Genomic DNA, 24,331 nt, shown 5'->3' on the forward strand with positions numbered 1-24,331 from the left:
GAGGATTAATGGTGTACTGAGTGCACAGTTATCGAGCACACATGCTCATCTTTGAGTGATTCCTTTGAATCACAGAAGCTTTCCAATTACTGCACTCTGGTGACTCGCAATGAACCTTTATCCATTCTGCAAATGAGCATGCTATCCCTAAATAATTTCCTCTACAAAGATGGTGCTACGCATTATGAAATATTCAGAACTCAATTTTCCTGCTCTATCAGTCTTTGGAAAGATCCATAATTACATGATAATCCACACTGTAATTCATTTTGGGTACTTTGGGAAACTGAGTTCTGTTCACAGCAAAATGTTTAATATGTTGGTGAAATGGGATGAAGCCTGCTTTGTGGCTTTTTTTTGGTGATTGTTTAAAGGGCTTATGTATAACAATCGTGTTTTGCCATTATTTTTCATAATGCTGATATCTTCAGGGTCAGTGAGAAAGTCCGGATTAATGAGATACTGTAGCCAGGCAGCTGATACAACGGTGGGCATTGTCGTGCAGTATTACAATCATACAGTACATAAAGGAACAGAGAGACAAGATTGAGCACAGTTATTATCAAAAGTGCAGAACTATCTAGACACATAAACCCACCTCACAAGTGGCTGTTACACTCAACAAAAATATAAACGCAACACTTTTGTTTTGCTGGTACACGCTGTCCTATACACGGATCCAGAGCATCCCAAACATGCTCAATGGGTGACATGTCCGGTGAGTATGCTGGCCATGCAAGAACTGGGATGTTTTCAGCTTCCAAGAATTGTGTACAGATCCTTGCAACATGGGGCCGTGCATTATCCTGCTGCAACATGAGGTGATGTTCTTGGATGTATGGCACAACAATGGGCCTCAGGATCTCGTCATGGTATCTGTGCATTCAAAATGCCATCAATAAAATGCACCTGTGTTCTTCATTCATAACAGACGCCTGCCCATACCATAACCCCACCGCCACCATGGGCCACTCCATCCACAATATTAACATCAGAAAACCGCTCACCCACACGATGCCACACATGCCGTCTGCCATCTGCCCTGAACAGTGTAAACGGGATTCATCCGTGAAGAGAACACCTCTCCCAACATGCCAGACGCCATCGAATGTGAGCATTTGCCCACTCAAGTCGGTTACGACGACGAACTGGAGTCAGGTGGAGACCCCGATGAGGGTGACGAGCATGCAGATGAGCTTCCCTGAGACTGTTTCTGATAGTTTGTGCAGAAATTCTTTGGTTGTGCAAACCGATTGTGTCAGCAGCTGTCCGAGTGGCTGGTCTCAGACCATCTTGGAGGTGAACATGCTGGATGTGGAGGTCCTGGGTTGGTGTGGTTACACGTGGTCTGCGGTTGTGAGACTGGTTGGATGTACTGCCAAATTCTCTGAAACGCCTTTGGAGATGGCTTATGGTAGAGAAATGAACATTCAATACACGAGCAACAGCTCTGGTTGACATTCCTGCTGTCAGCATGCCAATTACATGCTCCCTCAAATCTTGCCACATCTGTGGCATTGTGCTGTGTGATAAAACTGCACCTTTCAGAGTGTCCTTTTATTGTGGGCAGTCTAAGGCACACCTGTACACTCATCATGGTGTCTAATCAGCATCTTGATAAGGCACACCTGTGAGGTGGGATGGATTATCTCAGCAAAGAAGTGCTCACTATCACAGATTTTGACAGATTTGTGAACAATATTTGAGAAATGGTGATATTGTGTATGTGGAAAAAGTTTTAGATCTTTGAGTTCATCTCATAAAAAATGAGAGCAAAACAAAAGTGTTGCGTTTATATTTTTGTTGAGTGTATATTCCAATAATGGCAGGTTTGTGTTAAAAAACTAACAGCATCCTATTGCACTACTTTAATTTCAGCTCAGGCAGAGTAATATAACAGTATTAGAAACCAAAAAGGTGTGGAATGGTGTTGGGTTATTGCTTGTTGGCCAGAAACGTGGGGTTAAAGTTCAGTTCTTGTGCAGTGTAAGAGGCATATGTAAGATATATTGGCATTTAAAAGGCAAACAGAATTAGCCTGTTCCGTATCAGACAGAAGGATATTTGGCCAACGGGGTTGTTGCCTGTCTTTGTGAGCACACAGTCGTCCACGAACGACGACAAGTACATTATCTTGCCAGGAATTTACATTGAATTGTGTCCCATAAAGAGCCAATGTACGGCTCACATTCCTGTGTAGCTGCTGTCATGTACTTGTAGAAGTTTATAATGTATAATACAATTTAAACAGCGCTATCTCACCGTACGATATTTAAGAAAGTGGGCCATAAAAAAGTCCCTTAGCCACTGGCTTTAAAACCAATAAAGTTAAATGGATCCGCTGACATTTTTAGTATTGCATTATTGTAAGTCAGCCCTGCAATTGCATATCTGTGTGCAGTCGATGAAGCAGAGTGTGTCAAAACAGCTGTCAGTCACCGCAACAGAATGCTCAACAAGGTGACGTTAATGACACGATTGTTAAAATGTGAAGCCCGAGTGATAACAGTGACAGGCTTAAAAGCCAAAGCTGTCACAGCAGAGAGGAAAGCAGAAAGGAGAGCTGAGCAGCTTTGTGGAGGAGTCAAAGAACACAAGTGTAAAGGTGAGCCATGAAGCACTGACATGAGCCTCTTTCTCTCTCTTTGGTGTTTCTTAGAGGGTTTCAGACTTTACTATATTACAACATATTACAACATTGGCTTTTTGGCAACAGAACAGACCCTTAATGTCAAAGTGAAAACAGATCTCTACAAAGTGATCTAAAAAAAAGCACAAAGACAAAATTCATGTTGGCATAAGTATTTGCTTCCTTTCATAAGACCCACCTGAATTACTAAGGTTTTTAAGAGGGAGTTACCGATGAGCACTTGAAAGGTTTTAGTTGATTTGCTGAGTCAATGCCTTGGCAAAACCTCCACTGTGGAGACAAAGGAACACTCCACAGTTAGAGCACAGTTGGAGTACAGTTAAATTAAAGATTAAAAAGTGGAATGATTCTGGCACAGCTGTAAATCTGCCTGGAGCAGGTTGTCCTTGAAAATGGAATGAGCGTGCAAGGAAACTTTTCAGGGAGGCCACCAAGAGATGTACAAACAAATCTGAAGGAGCTTCGAGCTTCAGAGGTTGGATACAGTAACAGAAGCTTGCAAAACAAACATTATATATTTAGTGGAATCAACTAATCAATCCTCATAAACTTAAGGCAAATGTAGGGGATTTGTTAATTAAGCTTTAAATTTCAGGGTTTTTTTCCAGACCACTTATAAGCATGAGTTTGTCAGATTCATTAAAACATGAGTTGTATGATGTGAACTCACTAAACCTATTAAATAAAGTTATTATAGAAACAGAACCAGCATATCAACAAGGATTTCAGCACACTTTGTTAGGGAGTTAATGCTTTTAAGAGACTCTTGTTTCCGTATTTTGAAGAAAACATACATGATAGAAACTAATTGTGCATCTTTAATCCATGAGGACATAAGTCTGGCTTGTTTTTTTTGCATAATTGATTTCAATGCCTACACTAATTCAGTTATGATTTTAAGCATATTCAACATACAAAAAACAACCATGAGCTCATAATTCAACTTAAGCTTAGTTTACTCACACTGTTGAGGCATCAGGGGAAATGCTATTATTATGTTGAACATAAAATCATAAACACTGGGGGCTTACCAGCCACATCCTTATAAGAGAAACCTAAATACTACGGTTAGTCAAGGGTATGCAGGTGAGTGTTCTGTGATCTGATTAGACTAAAATATAGCTTTTCGATCATCAAAGTAAATACCATGTTAATCAACACAAATATGCTATTAACAACGAAAAGCATGGTGGTGGCAGCATCATGCTGTGGTGATACTGTAGACAGAAATGATGCCAAATTCCGCAAAAATCCTGGAGGAAAACACGATGAAGTCTCAAAGAAACACCCCACATGTCCTTCCACAAAGAAAATGAATGACTTACACCTATGGTTAGAGCCTGGTTGGAAGAAGCGCCTGACTTTATTGAGGAATGTTGAGAGGAAGATCTTAGCGGAGTTAGGTAGAACTCTTCACGTGCTCTCTCACTTGATTTGATTTTACATGAATTAAATTTTACAAAAAGTAAAGTCAGCAAAAGATGGTTGCACACACAGATGACACATATGTTTTAATCTTGCTCTATGATACCAGGGCTTAGTTTCCTTTTTGTGAAAAATGTCGTCTAATCTCTTCATACAGTCTTGAATCCCAGTCCCTTTTTGGTAATCTTTGGTGGGACTGGTGGGGCTTTAATTGGTCTTACTAAAAGAAAGAGACATTGTGGCTTCTGCATCACCTCTTTGAAGATATTTAAAAGTTCAGTGTACTTTGAGAGGGTCCACTGATGATTCTGAAAAGACATGGCAGTCAATAATTGCTTATATCAAGTAACTTACTTTGACATCAATCTAACTATAGTGTCAATAGGTATCAATCACTATTTCATAGTCTGGATTTTTGCTGTGTAGAGTACTGGATAACAGCTGTTATTAAAATGTTTTGTTCTGCTTTTATACCAATATCCCCTCCATTTCTAATTTACTGGGCTATGGTTTGATTTGAAGCCGTACTTGAAGAAGGCTGTTCATTCTCATTCATCCTCACAGAGCTTGAACAGATGTGCAAATAACAATGGAGAAAACTCGTGTCCACATCATGGTTAACAGAAACCTGTCCACAATGGCTAGCCAAGGTACATCGACTAAACACTGTCTTGGAGTGAATGAATACTTATGCAAACAAGTATGTTGTATATTACATTTGCCATTAATTTAGATCCCATTGTAAGTATCTGTTTTCCTTTTGACATTAAGGGTCTTCTTCAGTTGATCTGTGTCAGGAAAATCACATTACCGCTCTGGTTCATCATCTATACATCAGATGCGACCAGTTTTCGGTGTACTGTACACCTCAGTCTGTTTTTAGCAACATTAGTCATTTCCGTCTTGGGAAAAAAAAGACATTTTTGTCAGTGTAATCAAACCCTGATATCCCTCATTTTCTCAACACCGTTTTGTGATGAATTCCCATCTGCGAAGTATTTCCGAATACTTTGCCCAAGGAGGTGTAATTTAAATAATATCAGTCACTGTGCTGCTGCCAGAATAAGAATTATGTCCACACTAATATCTCATCTGACACGCAGCAGAGGAAAGACTTTCCTCCTGAATAACAAAAGTGCAATAATTCACCCAACGTTATTATCCACCTAATTGTAACGGGAAATCTACTATAGTTGAGTCCCTTTTCCTGCTTGAATTCAGAACAAATTAGCAAAAGTGATCAGTTATTTTAATCTTGTTTGAAATGGTTGACTATTACTCACATCAAAAACACAACAGGGATGCTGTGCTGTTTTTTAATTATCTGAGAAATGTAGTAAATTGAGGCCACAAATTAAAACACACACGCAACAATACTTTCTCCCTGGTCTCTTTTAAAGGTCACATGAACCATATAAATATTAAACATTCATATCAAATTTACAATAGTATGCAAACTAACCACACACCAAGAGTCATCACATTTTCCGGGCATATTATCATAATTATATCACTATAACAAATTTAATGAGAGCAATCAGCTCTGAACATTTTTGCCTCCAAGGAAGCAGAGGTCCCAGTCAGTCACAGAGCTACTTCTTGGTCATTCTCTATTAATTTGCAAAGTGTGTTCTCTGGGTGTCAGGGTCCTGGCAGTGTCGTTCCCCAATGACGCCTACCTCCGAGTCCGCTGCACAAGGGGGGGGGCCTAATTAGACTCTCATGTGTATTTAATGGACTTGCTGCCTTTGGTCCACTGAGAGTGTGGCTGATGGTACAACCTTTGTACAAAGGACCCTTCAGACATGGGAGGTGCTTTGGAGAGGGGCTTGGCATGTAATGTGTGTAATTCTTGGTGTGTGTGTGTGTGTGTGTGTGTGTGCGTCTGTGTGCATGCGTGTGTGCATGTGCTTGGCAGCGACCAAACCTGAAGCCAAACTTTGCGTGTCGTATCCTGGCTTTGTCCATTCTTGAAGCCGAGGCCTTTTGTGAGTCTGTAAAGTGCACACAAGAAAATATACCTTTCATTGTCATCCTTTACACATTCTACCCTCCGTGCATACAGTGTTATATGTTGTCCCAAAGACCTCACTGCTCTGCAAAATCAACATTTTTTTTTCTCTAATGTTTCTCCTTTTCTCTGATTCTACAAAAACACACTATGAAGATAAGTCTGAAAGTGGTAACACGCTCAGCTTCTACATCTGACGGTGAAAATAATTCCTAATACTGACTATGAAGCATTGTTATTACAGCGAATACACAAAACATTTTTAGGTTTTTATTAGAAGTCGCCAACACATGAATAACCACGCATTCCCTTTGTTTGGACAAAAGGGAATTTTGTCTTTGGTGCTTGCAGATTTTTACCGTTACGTTTATAATATTGTCTTTCCCATTTACAGGATGTGATTCACAAAACAAGCTGTCAACAATTTTTATAGGCACTACTTCTTCAAGAGAAAGTAGTTCTATTGAAAACAACTCATGGACCTCCCGCCTGGGGATCTTCCAGATTAATGTGGCACAGCTAAAAAATTTTCGTGTCGTTTATCAATGCTAGAAAGGGTACAAATTAAATTCCATGTCAAAACTTAGTATCAAAAGATACCTTTGGGGTTTAGTGAGAAAATGTTCTGTTCTGAGAGTGGAATGCCCAGAGAAAGCTGAGCAGAGATCTTCATCCGGCATACTTACCACTGTAACACTGTTGTGCATCTCCAATTCTGTTCATAGAAGAGCGGCTGCTTAACTCTCACCCATTTGAATGTTCTCACTTTGAAGGCAGCCTGTTCTAATGAGGACCGACATCTGGACCAATCTCACAATACGGAGCTGTGATAAATGTGACCCCTGTGGTCAGCCCTTGCCCCCAAACCCACCAGGACATATAAAGCAGTAGCACAGCCCCTGTTAAAGGGCTGCACTGGAACATAAATCGATCCTGGTGCTTCTTAACTGTCCAATTTGCATGGCCCCTACACAAAGAGGCTAACGATGTTTTACAAGACAAACACGCACAAGCTCGTCCACAATAACACAAACACGCATGCAGGTAGATGAAAAGGTTGAGCTTATTAAACCTGCTTTGTGGACATCGCACAGTATGGTTTTGTGTACACATGAATGAATTGTAAGCTCGTCTGATGAGATTGTTTTGATGAGGCTAAAGCCTGGAATTACAAACAGAACTTCTGTAAAAACACTGTCGACCGAGAAAGATGGCATCTTTGAGGAAAAAGAGAGAAAAAAAGTTGGTCAAAAAAGAAACCACAAAGACAGAGAAAATAGAGAAGGAGCGAGTCTGCCGATGGGAAAAGGCAAGATGAAGAGGGTGGTGAGATGGGAGTCTGGGTAGTTTTATCTGGTGGGCAGGGAGATGGTGGCGGCAGGATCTGTCTCTGTTACAGAGAACATGGCCCTGTTATTAAAGCCATTTATCACTGGCTGAATATTCTCCCTTTAATAGGCTCTGTCGTTAATTACCCAACTTTGTCAAGATAGCAAGTCAAGGGCTCTCTGTTTTCTCGGTCTGTACACAGACAGGCTCCCAAGAACACACACTCACATGCACACACTCTCACATGCACACACATGCTTGAACAGATCATCACGTGATGGGACACATTTTCACGGATGCAGAGGCAGGACAAAGCATCTCCACAGACACACATCAGAAGCAATATTTTCACCTTTCTTTCCCACAACACCAGCTGGACAATATAATGCAAACCAACACAATATCCCTGCTAGAAATACTGCTTTCATGAAACGTGTCTATTTCTGCAAAACAGAGATGTGTTGACTAATAGTTGAAGCCAAAGTTAGTGGCAGTGTTATACTGGATTGCATTAAATTGCACAGATTTGAGACCTTTGTTGCTCTTCTATATATGGTCTACAGTTGGGCAGAAATAAGTTGACAGAAAATTAAATAAAATTAGCAATGTAGTTACTTTAATTGATAGTTTTCTTGTTCTTCTACAGTCGTGGAAGGTACATGGACAGATTTACTTAAGCATTGTTCTTGTATACATAGTTAAAAGTTTTTTTTTTTTTTCCATTTTAAGCTACTTTATACTTCTACTTTACTGCAGTTCAGATGGAAACGCTGTGCTTTTCCTCCACTGTATTTAACTGGCAGCTTCAATGAAAGTTTTACATACAAAAATATTTTAAAACGATGGAATATTTGATCGATTATAGTACAGAATGGAATAAAAATAAGAGTTTTTCATCTCACCCAACTACAACAATAAAATGCTATGTACATAACATAGCATACATTAGTTGGACTAATCAAATGATTTACTGTAAATTACAGAACAATAATAAGGGACTCACAGTAGATATTAATTGAATATGTTTTGGATTTAGACTGTCAATTAGACAAAAGACATTTAAGGACATTTCTGTAAGGGGTATTTCTATTGTGTTCTGTTATTCAAATGATGAATCTGTTAACACAGCTATTATATATTTAATATAGTAAATAATTGGTAGTGGCAGACAGTTCATCACACTGTGGTGGAAAAGTATCACAATAAGGTTTGACGGCATCCCCTTCAGTGTGTCCACTCGTATTAAGAGGTAGCTTTACCCTAACTCTGTTTCAACAATTACAAAGAGTTAGTCTGCTCTTTAAATGTCTTTGGGCAGTTTCATCAATGGACTTTCATTTAAGTTGAGCAAACAATGTCAGCTGGCCTGTGTAGAAGGATATAGGACCACAACCACCTCCTCTTCTTTATCCCTAATCAGGCTCTTTTGTGATCCTTTTATAATTAGCCACTTAAGTAGCCAGCAGAATGGAGCCGCGGCTGTAAAGCATTTACAAGGATTCTCGACAGGGCATGCCAGCACCTTTTGTTTAGCAATTAGTTTGTCTGCAAAAGGGACAAGACAAATAGGCTGGGAGAGCATCTGGTGGCCTCGCAGCTCGTAGCGGCTGAGAGAGAGGGAAATAGAAGAAAAACAGAGGCAGAGAAGGAGGAAGACAGAGGTTCAGAGCCCATCAGCAACAATAAGGATCGTACCACAAGGATTTGCTACAAGGGCTGTAAAGTTTGCAGTCTGAGGAAACTGATCTGGAAATGAATAAAGCAGCTCTGACAAATATGATGATAAGAGACTCAGAGAGGGCTGTGTAATAGGGACCTATTTTTCGCACGCTACTGATTAAGAACTGGCTAAGTGTCTGCAGAGATTCCCCTGTGCACAATGCAGCACAGGCAGAGTTTAGTATGCGTCCCAGTAGGGTTTCCTTTAGTACCCAGTCATTTACATTGTAGTTATCCGAAGATAGAAGGAATGAAAGGCTGCGTGACAAGTGCTCCATTGATCCCTTTGGCCTGATTAGCTCACCAGTGTACCGTCAAGGCAAACTAATCAGATACATTGATCATGGAATACTTTTTAACGCTTCCCCAGGCAATAATAAGATTTTTCTCAAGTCAAATTACTAGTCAGTTATCAGTTGAGATGTGATGCCAGACATTTGTGATTTTAACATTTCCTAGGAGATGTTGGTAGAAGCCAAAGGCTCAATTTCAAACTCTGGAGCTGTTTAGCAGCAATACAGTAATGATGATAAAATGCCATTTAATTTCCTGAGGCATTGTCATAATTTCTGCTAAACCTACTTTTGTCAGGCTCAGAGTGACGGTAGGTGTTGCTCACTTCGGTTATGCTGGCTTCCTTACACACTCTGCTACTTTCACTTTTGTCCAGAAGAGGTTGCTGTGTTCCCTGCATATAACAGGAGGCGAACGGTCATGACTGATTCCAAAGACTTCTGTCTGTGAGATAGAGAGGGAACGACAATGAGAAGATGTGTACAAAAGCACTGGAACTGAAGATTCATTGAAAGCAGCCTCTGTCCCCAAGCCATTGTACTCCTTAAATAGAAAAGTACACACATTGAAAATGTCCAAATAAAGCATGAATGTGATAATGAAAGCACAATCCAATGTGTTCTAATGCATATATGGTAATTGCTGGTGCCTGGACAGAAAATCTCTCCTTTTAAAGCTCCAAATGACAGAAATGTTTTGTTAATAGTCCACATTGAACACCCACTAATTGATTATAGATGTCATTTTCATCATTGACAGTAGGGGGCAGGATCCATACATTGATTAGACTTCCATTATTTGCAGGCCTAGTAATTGTACTGGGATACCCATTAACGCAGATTTGAAGAATAACGTTTCGCCTGTTGACTTGCGCATGTTTATTTGCCTTCATCGCCTATTTAGTTTCAAAGAGCTGCTTTGACTGTACCACACAGGAATCCTGAAAGGGATTTAAAGGAAAAAGAGAGTTTAGCTTATATCTTCAAAGTTAAATCTTCCTTAGCCCATTTACACCAATATCTAAACAAGCCCCACGACAGAATCTGAGCAGCTGTAAGAGATACGAGCCTCTCTCTGATACCTGTGTTCCCGAGATGCTGGTGATCAAACACTGTGATAGCATAACATCCCTTCCTGTCTGTCACACCCTCAGGCTAAACATCAGCAGAGCGCCTTGCAGCTTGCAAATGTTCTCATGACAAAGTTAAAATGTCTCGATTAATATCCGACTACTCTGCTTCTTTTTTTGTCACTTATCCATGTCTCTGCTTCAGCTGCTTATCCATCGTGTGATTTCTGCTGGATACATCCACCTTGATAGTGTTACTGTATCAGCAGGGAAAAGATTCAACCAGTAGGAAGATTGGATTCAGAAGAAATGAAGAAAACCTCTCTCTGGTCGTCTGATGAGAGTACTGTGCACTTTTCATGCTTTGCATAATACTATATCTGTACTTTGATGACTGTTTCTGTCCAGAATTAAAGGCATTTGTCCCTAAAAAAAAATCCAGTTGTTAAAAAAATAATTAAATTTTTTAATTTAACAACAATAGTATGGTTTAAACGCAGGAGATGGTTAATATTTTGTCATCAAAACATACAGTATGCAACCATAATTTGACAGATAAGTGTGAAACCACTGCCATGATGATCTAAACGTGACTAGAAAAATGCATTCAAATGCCTTTCAAGCTTACTAAAATTTTGAAAAATCCATCTTATGCATATTTGACACTGTTTAATGTTTATTATTTTAGACGAATGGAGAAATCTGTCCAGTATTTTACAAGAAAATCTGAAGCATTTTAGAAAAACAGACAACTTGGTGTAGCAGAATATGTTCCTGATTCCATGCATTTCCATTAATTCTCTCAGGATTTCATATTTTTATTTTTCTACCCTTTGGTACACCCATAAATTGCCCAAGATGTTGCCCACTCATGCCAGGAAGTGAAAGACCCATCAGTCATGTCTCTCCATCTCTACAATTAATGTCTCATCCATCCATCAAGTTTTAACCAGGCCTCATGCATGACGGTGTGCGACTTAAAAGCCTGGCTAGTCAGACCTAATTAGCCAACGCCTAATCAGACAAATCTCTGCACAAGGACACAAAGTGGCGAGCAGTAAAGACCTTCTCTGTGGTGGACTGGGGAAACAAGACTTAGAAGCACATGTGGACCCCATCTGTGCTGAGGTCACTGCACCGAGTGCAAAAACTCTGAAAGCAGGTCAGCTCAGTTAACTCCAAGTAAGACTTAGATATAAATATATAAGAAGGATCAAATGTTCTCTAATTCCTCAAACAACCTGCTCTCTCAAACTTTCCGTGTTCCTCCTCTCGTGTCTCTGTTTCCACATCTGTTCAATAGTTCCCCTGTTAATCATTTCTGTAGTGTTGCATTTTTACTGGACCTCTGAGACCTCAAATCCTGGTGTACCTGTTTGAAATCTGATTATCGCTCTTCAAACCCAGTGGAGGGAGCTAAAAAGGGTTGCACACTGAGGCTAATGTAGCCAGAGGTACAGGGCAGATGGAGAGCTGATAAACGGGGAAGAGGGATGGATGCGAGTCGATTCTTGTTGGCTTCGTTGCGCAAGAATTGGTCTGACGTGGAGATGCCGAGCGGGGTTTTGGAGGCAGTGTTTTTCGGGGTGGTGTAATCTAAGAGAAGAGGCGAGCGCTTCAGAGGGCGGGAGAGGACAGGACACCAGATAGGAGAGGACGAGACAGGAGGAGGCAGAATGGCAGTACAGGATTGTCTCCTCACTCTGTCAGTCCCTGCACACTAAAATATTGAAAAGCTTTTGTTTTGCCTAGTTAAACATGCACTGATGTGACACAAACTGTGAACAAAGCCATCTCACACACATGGGAATCCTCGTTTTTTTATAATTTATGATGGAATGACGACTGCAGCCATGGCTCATGGTTTGTTGTCAACATAATACAGCTGGTACATGCATACTTTAAAGAAATATATCTTATTGCAAAAAAGAATGCCTGTGTGATAACAAACTATTAAAAAATTACCTGTTTTCGTAGGTTGAGGTTGGTTCCTGGATCACGGAAGATTGCGTCATCCTGTCTGTTTATCTGTAATATCAAAAGTGCAAAATGAGAATTTAATTAACTGGAAAAGTTGAAAAAAGGTGACTTTAAATCCCATTACAAGTTTTTTCCCCAGTAGCGGCACATTTTCTTGCTGAAACAGACAGCACAGTCGTAATATGAAACGCAGTTAGATGCAAGTTCAGAGGTTTTTCCAAGCTTATAGCTCAGTCTCCAGTTCTCATCAGACCTGGTCTCACAAAGTAATTTAAAGAAGAATCTTAAAAGACTATCTCAGAAAAAAGGAAGAAGTTAAGAAGTTATATCAGAGGCCCTTAAGCGTTATTATCGATCATTCCCTGACATCAGCCTCATCTGGAACAAAAATCCTCATTCTAAGATTCAACACAGTCCAGCTTTGTCAGGAGAAAAGCACTATAAGGAACAGTTTTTTAGGATTTTCTTAATTTATGTTTCTTTCACAAGTAAACTAAAGAACAGGGCAGTAAAAATGGTTACTATATTGAGGCTAACAGGAGACTTGAGATAAAAGTAAACAGTAATAGTATCATCTGTTTATATATCTAAAATAATTTGTAGAATAGCAACTGTGTTAGCAACAGCAAAAATACACCAACTTGCTAAATTAATGTTGCTGAGAAAAGGGCAGCACACTGATTAGATACTCTGAAAAAGGATTTATCCAGCACTGTACAAGTACAATGTCCCACTATTTTGTCTTAGAAAGTAAAAAATTTGCAGTTAAAAATAGACAGCAAAAATTATTTAAAAACATACTGAAAAAAGCACAAAAAAAAAAAGGAGATACAATATGTGGACTTTGAGCTTCAGTCTCACCTTAAGTGAAGAGAGAGAGATTCCCGCCCTGACTGACTCAGGTCTTGACTAAATCCAGTCTGTTGGCTATCTGAACCCTAAAAACATGAGGACAGGGATTTAGCAAATACACAGTGATCATCCCACAGCATAAAACACTATTCAGAAAGACCTAAACACACACATAGACACACACAATCTCACACAGATTCGTGAACATGAATTATACATTTCTCTTGAGGATTTGTTCTTTTTGCTTTCCCCGTCTTCTTTGTCTTTGTTTAATTTAACCCCTTTTTTTTATTTTTCAGTTTTATTTTTTCCTCAATATTGTTCTACTTCAGTTTTATGTTTTTCCTCATTGTATAAATCGACAACAAGATGAGGATTTAACTAAGACAAGACAACTTGATCAGTCAGCAGGAAAGGTTTTAACTGATCTGCTTCAAAGACATATGAGCAGGAGTAACAACAGTGACTGGTGAATGCAATTTCATCCTGTCATGGATACCTTCGTGTCGATATCTACAGTATGTATCTTTCTTTTTCTTCTGTGTCTGCATGTGTAAATGCAACTCAAACCTATTTACTGTAGCTTTTGATGAGTTGATACATTTAGAGAACTCTCTTACACCCGCTGTGGTAAAAAGAAGCAGCACAAATCTGTAAAACGCTCATCCTAATAGTGAATAAATTATTTCATCCTCACCACGGGGAACCTAATTTAAAATGACATTCAGTGAACAAGATGTGGAGGTACGGGTCAGCAAATTAAACTACAGCGGTGCGTATTCTCTGTGTGTGTGTTCATATACGTTTGTCAGTGTGTCAGCATGAGCGTCTCAGATAAAACAAACCCTCCATACAACAGCCCAGGGACACTCCAACCATAATTGTGCAGGTGGCATTTTAGAAATACTCACACAACAGGGGTCAATTCCTCTTCAGGTCACTGAGAATGACATCATCAAACTACTATTAACTCTGCAAACAATCCGAGCCCAGCTACATCTGTATTGACGATGGATTCCTTCAAAACAAACAGGCGGCTTCAGGCTTTGCCCTCAATCTAAAACCATAACCTCACAGTGAATAACAGAGGAATGTCCATCTAGTCAGGATGGAGTGATGGTAAGGAGAAGAGAAGTAAAAATGACACGGCAAACAAATCTGAGCAACCACTTCCCCTGCACTTCAAGCCTTCCCTGTTCTTTCATAAAGGCCTCGTTTTATGCCCGTCTGCTAGCTTCTCTCCTGCCTACACAGACACGCGTGCACAGAACAACACACAATCGTCCACTAAACAGACAGATTGCAAACTGCTTTGCTTCTTATTCTTCCAGACACACAGCACTGCATATGGTTAACCTGTTAACTGGACATTTCAAAACAGAGGGTCGATTTAGCACCATGCTTTGAATATGACCTATTTGGTGTGGCCCTTGTTTTAAGATGTGAGCTCCACACTGGTCTGTTCTGCCCACAAGGGCAAGGTGTGTATTTGACATACAAACGTCAAGAAAGCGTCCAGATGCAGTCCACTGTTTTTCTGTAATAATAGCTAGCAGCCCTGCCGTTTAATAATTAATGCGGTCTATCCAATACAAAGTGGATGGCATGCAGACTGCACTCCACTGCTCTCCATCTCGTACCTATTTCCCCTCATGGACACAATACGCATGACTGTGCTTATTTTTGTTTGTTTTCAGTAGCAGCACTTGACCAAGTGCTACATGTTCATAGAAAAACCTAAGTGTAGTAAAACTCTGGTGTTAAAAACAAGCTGTTAAAGCAGAGCAGAGCTGATCCATGTACTCCTCCGCTATAATGCTTTGTTTTTATTGGACTAGTCTTCTTCATGATAATCCCAGCTACTTAAGTAGGCTGCAACAAGTAAAGGCAGCTGCCACAAGGACACATATCCCAGGTAATTCTGTGTTAAAATTATTGATTCATTTAAATATAGATATTATTGACGGGCCCAGATAGTACAGAAGGATATATTCTGTGACATAACCTTTGCTGAGGCCAAAGTGGTAATGAAAAAGGTAAAAAAATTGATCCTAATGAGTGAACCAAATCTTAACGATTCACTGCCTTTTCTTGCCCCCTCATTGAGCACATGTTGTTTTTCTCTGCTGTTTTCACAAGAAACAATCTCATTTGGCATTACAGTGCAATAAAAGCACAGAAACATATCGGAGGTTATGGCAGGAGCAGTCGCATGATCAATACCCGCCCGACCCTCCTCTCCTTGCCACTTCAACCACTTTTCTTCCTCTCTCCCCCTCACCACCTTTCCTCCCAATCAATTAACTTCCCCAAGTAAACAGATCTGTCCCCATGCTCGCTGCTCCCTGCTGTAACCGGATATTCCTCCTCCTCCTCTGCCTCGTCCCAGCCAAGTCAGAAAGAGACACCAGATACCCGACAGAACGTTACTGCTACCTTCTCTCCCAGTGTCTGTTGAGGTAAGAGGGCTAAAAAAAGACCAATGACATCATCTACATGTTCTTCATCATCATGCTTATCACTGACAGCGTGACCTCTGAGTGGTTCACAGATCAAACAGTAATTAGTGTAAAAATTGCCTCGAAAACGCTCTATAAGCAAGTCAGTCCTCTAAATTGTTAACTTTTATAAATGGAGTCTTGGTGAGTCTGAAATGTTTTCACAAATGTTACTAAAATTTCTTTGACACATAGCTGAGCGTTAATCCAAGCTTCTCTTAAGGCACTAATGGAAATCAGCGAAATTTTCGATTTTTTTATCTAATCAAAATGGACGATATTTTTACAAAGCAGAAACAGAAGATTTGGTCTTTTTTTTCTGACCATTGTTTTGGAAATTTTACCTTTATTCCATTGATGCAATCGAGACAGACAGGAAATATTGAAAGGAGAGCAGAGGGATGACAAATGGACTGAGGTCTCAACATTGAGGGCATTTGTGCCTGCAAAACATTTGCCCCACCACCTAGCCATCAAGTTGCCCCAGAACCTTAAAATTTTTAGTTGACTTTTCCTTCTGCATGCTTTCTATAAGACTGTGAAACACACATACAATGTAGTACACTAACAGTTTTTTGAAGTATTGTACTACACAAAATAGTAAATCTTCACGGTAGTATTTCAATTTTATGATACTTTTCTTCCCTATTTTTTGCATGTATGCACCTACTACTTACTTTGCAGATCATTTTATATAAATGATGATCAGATTATTAAGGTATAAAGTCTTAATGGCATTCAAAGTCCATTTCTTATCCTGTTTATATTCTCCAAATAAACTCACTCGAGTAGTTTTACCTTCTGACACTTATGGATTACATTTTGATGCTAATTCTTCTGTGCAAGTAAAGAGCATTTTTACACTGTGGCACTGCTACTTATTGTTGATTGAATGATCTGAACACATCTCACACTGCTGATGCACAGCTCACACTGCAGCAGGTGTTTCCGAAGGGACAGACGTATTCATCATCGCAGCACAGATTCACAGACCGGACTTCTACTCTTTTATTTAGACCTCCAGCTGGAAACCCAGTCTGTTCAGACAATGCTGCAAATGCGTGCTGTTTGTTTATTAATGAAACATGTCCTTACCCTGCTCTTAGAATTACAAGTGTCGAGACCTGAGCAGATGCCAACTGTATTTGCATGAGGTTTAGATCTGCATAAGATTTGCAGAATATTGGGAAGACTCAGCAAAAATTATTTCACAAAAACACACTGTGCCATATATTTTGCAAATGAAAATACTCCAAATGAACCCACACGCCATTATCTTGCTCGTTCAGTGTACAAGGTGTCTACAACAGCAATCCCCAGGAGTCATTGAACATAAAATTGTTCATTCTTCCAACACCCAGAGCAGCGAGAGAGGAGATGCAGGCAGGACCAATCTATATCTCCTGTGACCCTCAGCAACATGTCGTTATACTTGCTAATCAGATTTAGAGACAACAAGTGAAAGGATGGCCTCTCTGGGCCGTTTGCTTTCACAAATGGATCTGCTTAATATGGGAGATTAATAGACTACTATCTAATCTTCCCTGCGATTGAAGCTATGATCTGGTTACAGAGAAACATGATGGATGTTGAGGCAGCACTACATGCGAGTCACGTTAACCCTTTCAAGACAGAATGCAAGGTTGCTTTGCAAGGTATTGTCTGTTAAAAGACAACACAGAGCAGCAATCATAATAATGAAGACGTCCGCAGGGCTGGTGGAATATTAGCATCGGTGTGTGAAATGGCTTTTTTCAGCTTCCAGCTGTGCCAAATTACAATAAGAACTAATTCTCACAGGTTGTAAGAATATAATTGTGTATCTCACATGTTTTGTGTGTAATATTGTCCCTGCTTATGCTCCCTGTTTATGGTTTAATCAGAAAGAGGAAAAAAATGTCTTTATCTACATGATCTTTTTGAATATTATCTGTAACAATAATATAATAATAAACAATAACAATAATCCATTAATGCATTTATTAAACAATAATAAATGCACATTAATTGAATACAAAAATAATCTCAGTGACATCTCTTTTCTGCACAAAATCTCTGAAAAATGCAATAAACTACCTGCAAAAAACACAACTCATGCACAATATAATAAACATTTCTTAGTATCAGTGGTGAGATTAGGGTTTGTATTTTATGTTTACTGGATCTAAAGACCAATATTTCTTCTTATCATAATAGAATTCTCTTTTGCAATTGTCTCAGGTGTTTGATGTTGAACAGGTTTCAAAATGTAAAACACCATGTTGCAGGCAGAAGATAAAGATTCGCCTGGTTATAAAATGGTTTTATTTCTGTGATTATACTTTGATAAAATGTGCATAATGTTGAAAAGATTATAGGGTGTGCCTTTTAATACAGTGTGAGTGAGTAATACTCTCTCATAGTCTCCTGTGGGGCATTCAATAGACAAGGTCAGCACTGAAGTGTCTGTACGAACTGTTTCTACCATGTCCTTGAGAGAAAGATAACATCCAAGTGTACCTGAACTGATCATTACAAAGACAGAGAGAGTATATTTAAATGACCTGTTAAAGCAAAAAGTGTCCCAGCTGTTGGGTGGAAATCCTACAATACATCCAGGCTTTCAAAGTGTTTTGTAGCACATTTCATGACACATTTTTTGGGATAAACTGCACTTTCCAAGGTCAATACTGAACCTTTAAGCACAACGATATCATTCATTTTTAGGAGAAAAGAGCTGCCAGTGACTCACAGTAGTAGATGTTCTTATTCTACTGTTGTTTTAAAAAAGAAAACTGGTCTGGGAGGCTGTAGCACCATGGTTGTGTAAATCACAGAGAAAAGCTGTCATCCCCGATAGGGCCTTGTTAGTTGCTACAGAATCATAATGACTGATGCCTCACAGGCAAAGCAATTATCAGGTACTTAACAGTCCGAACCTGTAATACATCTGCCATAGGCTAAGGAGGGATGGGAGGCGCAAGATCACCCCCGTCATCTACTTTTCACTTTCTCAATTTCCCTATATATTCTATGTCTTTTTCTTCCCCCTCTTTTTCTGTCTCTGTGTGTCTCCTTGTTTCGCTTCCCCTGTATTGCTCTATGCTCTTCTGTTTCGCTCCCCCTTCTCTGTGTTCTCTCAGGGCGCCAGCTGGGAAACTGGCCTTGGGATACAAGCTAGAAGCATACAACCATATGCTAGATATTTTCATGGAAGGAGCGTGTGTGTGTGCGTGTGCGTGTGCGTGTGCGTGTGCGTGTGCGTGTGCGTGTGCGTGTGCGTGTGCGTGTGCGTGTGTGTGTGTGTGTGTGTGTGTGTGTGTGTGAAAAGGAAACAAGGGGGAGGGGTCCAACTTCTTGTTGAAATGTACTACAGTGTAACAGTTAAGTAGGACATTTATCTGGCAGTGGTTTGTCTTCCCCTGTTGTGCTTGGGTGTGAGTTCCTGAGCTCCATCTCTATCCCACAGCTAAATTCCTTCAACTTAGAGAATTTCTGCTGCTTTCAAACACACACATACACACACACACACTGCAAACTGTACAGGCAGACTGCTGAGAGGGAGCTGCAAGAGACACTGACACAGCTTGCTCATTAGACAGTTTCTTCTTGGATTGAGGCCAAATATCTGCAGGTCATAAACTCACTGATGTAACAGGCGATGCAACTCGCTGATCTAGGGAAGTGTTGAAAAGCAACACATCTCTTTTTAGGACCGTCTTTTATCATTATTTGCTGTGCTCGTGTCGCGTTTTTGTCCGTGAATGTATAGAAATGCAACACACTCATGGTGTGAGCTGCCATAGTGAAGCTATCGTCAAGAGACATTTTTTTCTTACACTGTGCATTGCAGTTCTATCGGTCCTAATAACTGTTTTTAAAACGAAAGTGAATATTTTAAATTTTTTCCTTTTTTTTAGTAATTAAAATGTGTGGCTCCCCTGAACTGTCACCCTTGTCAGCCCAGCTTCACAGTTGATCTGAAGAGGGTGTAAACAACCATTGCTGCAGCTGAAAAGGCACCCCTCACTGGTTTCCAACAAGTCATTTTACAGTTGACATACAAATTTAGTTTGGAGTGCCATGCATTTCCTGAACTGTTAAACCACTCCTTTAAATAATGAATCAGTTTGAGCATTTTCAAACAGCAAATCATTGTGTTGTTCTTGTCCATAATGAATACATCATTCAAACATTCACAGTGTAGGTTGGAAAAAGTACTGCATGTGTACCCCTAGGCTAACGACATCAATAAAAGCTAATTGGAGTGAGAAAACTGAAGTCCAGACAATGAAACAAGATTGGAAGTGTGGGTTAGAGTTACTTTAACTAATAAAAAACAAAACTAAACACCCAAACATTTCATTCACTGTTCACAAGGACCCATCTACTGAAGGGAACCATGTTTGCGACAATGACCATTTTTTGAAGCCATGGCTGATCAAGAATAGTTGATTTGCATAAGTACATAATGCAAACAGTAAAAAATTAAGTAAACCTGTTAGAATAACGTAAGGAGGGGTGCAGTCTGAGCTCAGACCTCAAACCAACAGAGATACTATGGAATGCCCTTAAGAGAACTGTTTACATCAGATATCACAAAAATATGGTGAAATATGTTCTGAATAATTTGCAGGCTTGTTTTGTATCTTGTTTAACATTTGAAAGAAAGTTTTACCACTTATCAAATCCTAAGGTTCTACTTATTTTTCTCAACTAAAATGTGAATTCTTAGAGGGTGTGTTCACTAAAGACACAAAATGTTACAGCTAATTAAAAATATTTAAGGTTAAGTACAAGTTTTTGTTTCGATGAAGAGCAGATCACATTTTCTACTGTATATTCACCGCTGAAAACTCTTGAGAAAACTGGACCAATTTCTGAGGCATTTTAGGACACATCATGCAGCTCCTGTCTCCCTCCACTCCACCCCTCTACATGCACATGTTCATACCCCCTCAGGGCGAAAGTAAAGGGCCAGCCTCCATCTCTCATTAACCTACTGGCTGGATAAATCAAAGTGCAGGGCAGAGAGGAGAACCTCAGCCTTGGCCATTCAGATAAGAAGAATACCCTACACCAGCTCATAGCCTACAGCTCAGTGATATATGGATCTGCAGAGGCTAATAGCAAAGTATTGACAGGGAAATGGTGTGCTTATCCTGCTCCTCCATGCTGGGGAGAGGTCCCCAAAGCAGATGGGATACACTTTAGGGAGAGGGGAAGAGGAGGAGGAGGGTGAAAGGATGAGATAGAACTGCACTGGGACAAATTAGAGTCTTTATTGCTTTATTTCAGCTAATTTGTCTCTGAGTTAGAGTCTACAAAATAGTTTCCCATTTCCTGTTCATGTGAAACTGTAAATAGTGGCTGGATGTTCCTGATAAATGATTAGTGTTTACATTTTCGGACTTCTTTGACATCCAACTAGCAAATGTCTACATCCTATTAGCCAAAATAAGAGGTAATAAAGTCTTTTATGGCACTGGCATTGTTTATAAATATGTCTTACATTTTACACAAAAAAGATATGAGTTACAGGTGCATAATAATGGATAAAGCACAACAGATAATATGGGTATTAGAGAGAAAGTCATACAGTTTGAAATTAAGTTTGCCACATTTTAACAAAGGAAATGAATGTGCTCTGTTGTATATGTAAAAGCTATGGCTATGATATCATTTATGATGCTGTGAAGGCCAGAAGTTCCTTAGCCTTTAACTTCTCTCCCTTAATTCTGCTAATTTTGCGTGTCAATAGAAGTGTATTCTTCATGCCAGAAAGCAGAATTCTAATAATACAAAACACACAAACTAAAGCATGCAATATGTTTCTCTAACAAGAACCAATAGATCAAGTTCCAGGCCGTCCTCCCACTGGTGGGGTCTTTAATGCTGGAGTCAGTAGGTTATCGCTGTGGGCGCTGCACCTTGTTCTAAGTGCCAGCTTTATCAAGCACAACCAATTCTTCCTCAGATGTGGCTGGGGCAGCAGGAGATGGGGCCTAATGGCAACACTTCATCAACCTCAGTTAGGATGTAGAGAGAAACTGCAACCTCCGGTGTCAGATAAAGATGCTGATGCTGTTTGGTTACTGGACCACCAGGCATAATTTGGTTAAAGCCTGCAGTGAACCACACCTGTAGTAGTTTAGAGCTTGTAACTGTCAGCTGATTCTTGGAAAGTGAATTGACAGTGCTGAGCCTGTCATGCTATATACAAACAAGATGTACTGTGTGAGCTGAGAGTGGTGGTGTAATTGAAACAAGGACACACTGTGTCCTAGATTATTCAAAGAGTCTACAGTGAAATCATAGAGGAGGCAGGCGAATGATCCGGGTCTGGCGTGTCATCTGGAGACGTTACAACACCTCCGTATGGCCACCAGGGGACAAAATGGATAACCATGAATAAATGAATGAGGAATCTGAGTGAGATGTGCATTCCACAAAAAGCAGAGAAAACCTTGCTCATGTCTAAAACATGCACACAATTAGAAATGCCTGCCTGTTCATAAAAATGCCACTTAAACTTCTTTTTATGTTGCGCTCATGTGTTGTAGCAAAAACACAGCTACAGTTGCGTACACAGAAATCTGGTCAACGATCTGATTCAGCACTTTTCAGGTAGTTATATTCATAAGATTATCCGAAACAAGGCGGACAAAAATGTATGTTTTCGTCAACTCCGGACTATAACGAGCATGCATCTGCATCAATGAGCTATGAGGGAGAAAACAATGCACCATCCCACGCTGCCAAATGCCTCTGTTCCTCTAAAGGAGACCACATATGACCAACTTCACATCTGGATGCCAAGCACTGTACCGGGCCTGTCTATGACCATGATTATCCACTTGACATCTTTATAGTTCCATGGCAGACATCCTCTTCGGCAGAGCTAGAGACAGAAACACAGAATGCCAAAGTGGCCCCACAGTGCTGGTGTGGGACCATCAGATTTTTGTGTTGAAATAATTAGCCTGCTTAGCTGCCATCTGGGCTCTGGTTGCTAGTGTGTGGCATGAGCCAGGTGCTTCATGGGTAATACCACAGAGAGACATACAGCAGATGCTCATGGGTAGAACTGCCCACCTTGGCACAGATCTGGAATTAGCTAATCCTTACACAAATCTGAAGGGAAACCACAACAGGGAATACGGACAAGACTAGCTTAAGGACAGCTTCTTGAGGCATGCCCATTTAAAGGGTTTACAGCAATTACAATAATTAGTAGAGGTTTAGTGAAATCTGGAGGAAGCAAAAAGTAAACTTTCTGTTACGAAAACGCAGTTTTGTTTGAAGTAACTTCACAATCTAAAGCAGCAAAATCTGACAGTGCATTCTGCTCCGAATTGAATCCGCGATAACCCTACTTCCTCCGACATAAAACACAAACCAAATCATCAACACCCTTATCTATGAACAGCAGGTGCCATTTAATTACTGCCCTGCCCCTACACGGCTCAAAATCTGAGGAGGTTTAAACATTTTTTGAGCAGTTCACTAGGCCAGTAACTTGATAAGGCCCCTGGATTTACTCGATGAGGTAGAAAGTTCCTGAGCAAGCAGCAGGCATGTGGTTGTTGTTCCCAGAGGGCTGGGAAACCGTATCTGCCCTGAAGGAGCATCCTCTTTGGTAAGCACTTCTTATCCAGGCCATCACTGCAGGCCGATAGCGGCAGGGTAATATCCAGTAACTGCAGCTTTATGTGCGATCCAATACTTGGATCAATCCCTCGGACAGGAGGATTGCCATTAACCCCTGAGATCTCACCGTCTTTTTCTCTTGTTCTCTTTTCGCTAGTGACTCTTTTCTTCTCTTCGTACTGTAACAGAAATCATGAAATCACTAAGAGGGAAAAATTTGCTCTATATATTCCTCTGAAGCAGGAGCGAAGTGACACACTGCTTTGAATTTCACACAAAACTGACGCTTTCAGTAAAGGTGTCAGGTCAGGATGTGAGTTGTATTTCACCATAAACTGTTAATCCCTTAAACGCCAACGTATCTCAAAAATAACACAAAGCTCTGTGAGGCAAAAACAGCTGTGTACGGGTTATTATGAATATACAACAGCATGTTCATGTGTAAGCATGTGTACGTTCTGTTTGTGTTAGGAGGTGAAAACAATGCACAGGTTTATATTTCTATATCGACAGTATGATTAAGCATGAGTGTGTGCACGCAGGCTTGTGTTTGAGAGTGTGTACGTGGAGAGAAAGCTAGAAAGACATTTATGAAGAGAGATGGTGTGAATAGGAAAGAGACAGTGGGTTTGAGACTTTGTTTGAAACTCCCAATACTTTGGGGAGTATTGCCCCATATACTGTCCCATGTGACTGAACAAAAGAAAGCTAGACTGAACCAAAGATATTGAGCTCTTGCAGAGCATTTCTACTGTTGCCACTGAATATAAATGGATAAATAGTTACTGAAAGTTGATTAACACACACTGCTGTTCTCATTTAAAAAATGACTTTACATGCTACAAAATGGGCATTTCACATATTGTTACGGGGTG

The 24,331-nt window shown here is 40.1% G+C and overlaps 1 long non-coding RNA gene across 1 annotated transcript in view; it reads right to left on the minus strand.

The window, feature by feature from the left end:
* The window catches only part of LOC110952079 (uncharacterized), a 31,200-nt gene that overhangs the window by 5,484 nt on the left and 1,385 nt on the right, over positions 1–24,331 (minus strand). Inside the window, exons 2-4 of the long non-coding RNA XR_002595770.2 lie at positions 13,339–13,415; positions 12,463–12,525; positions 6,003–6,069 (exon numbers count right to left, since the gene is read on the minus strand). This is a non-coding gene — a long non-coding RNA (uncharacterized LOC110952079). The remainder of the gene's footprint in view (positions 1–6,002; positions 6,070–12,462; positions 12,526–13,338; positions 13,416–24,331) is intronic.

Source organism: Acanthochromis polyacanthus, chromosome 2, assembly GCF_021347895.1.
Source record: "Acanthochromis polyacanthus isolate Apoly-LR-REF ecotype Palm Island chromosome 2, KAUST_Apoly_ChrSc, whole genome shotgun sequence".
Classification (NCBI taxonomy): domain Eukaryota; kingdom Metazoa; phylum Chordata; class Actinopteri; family Pomacentridae; genus Acanthochromis; species Acanthochromis polyacanthus.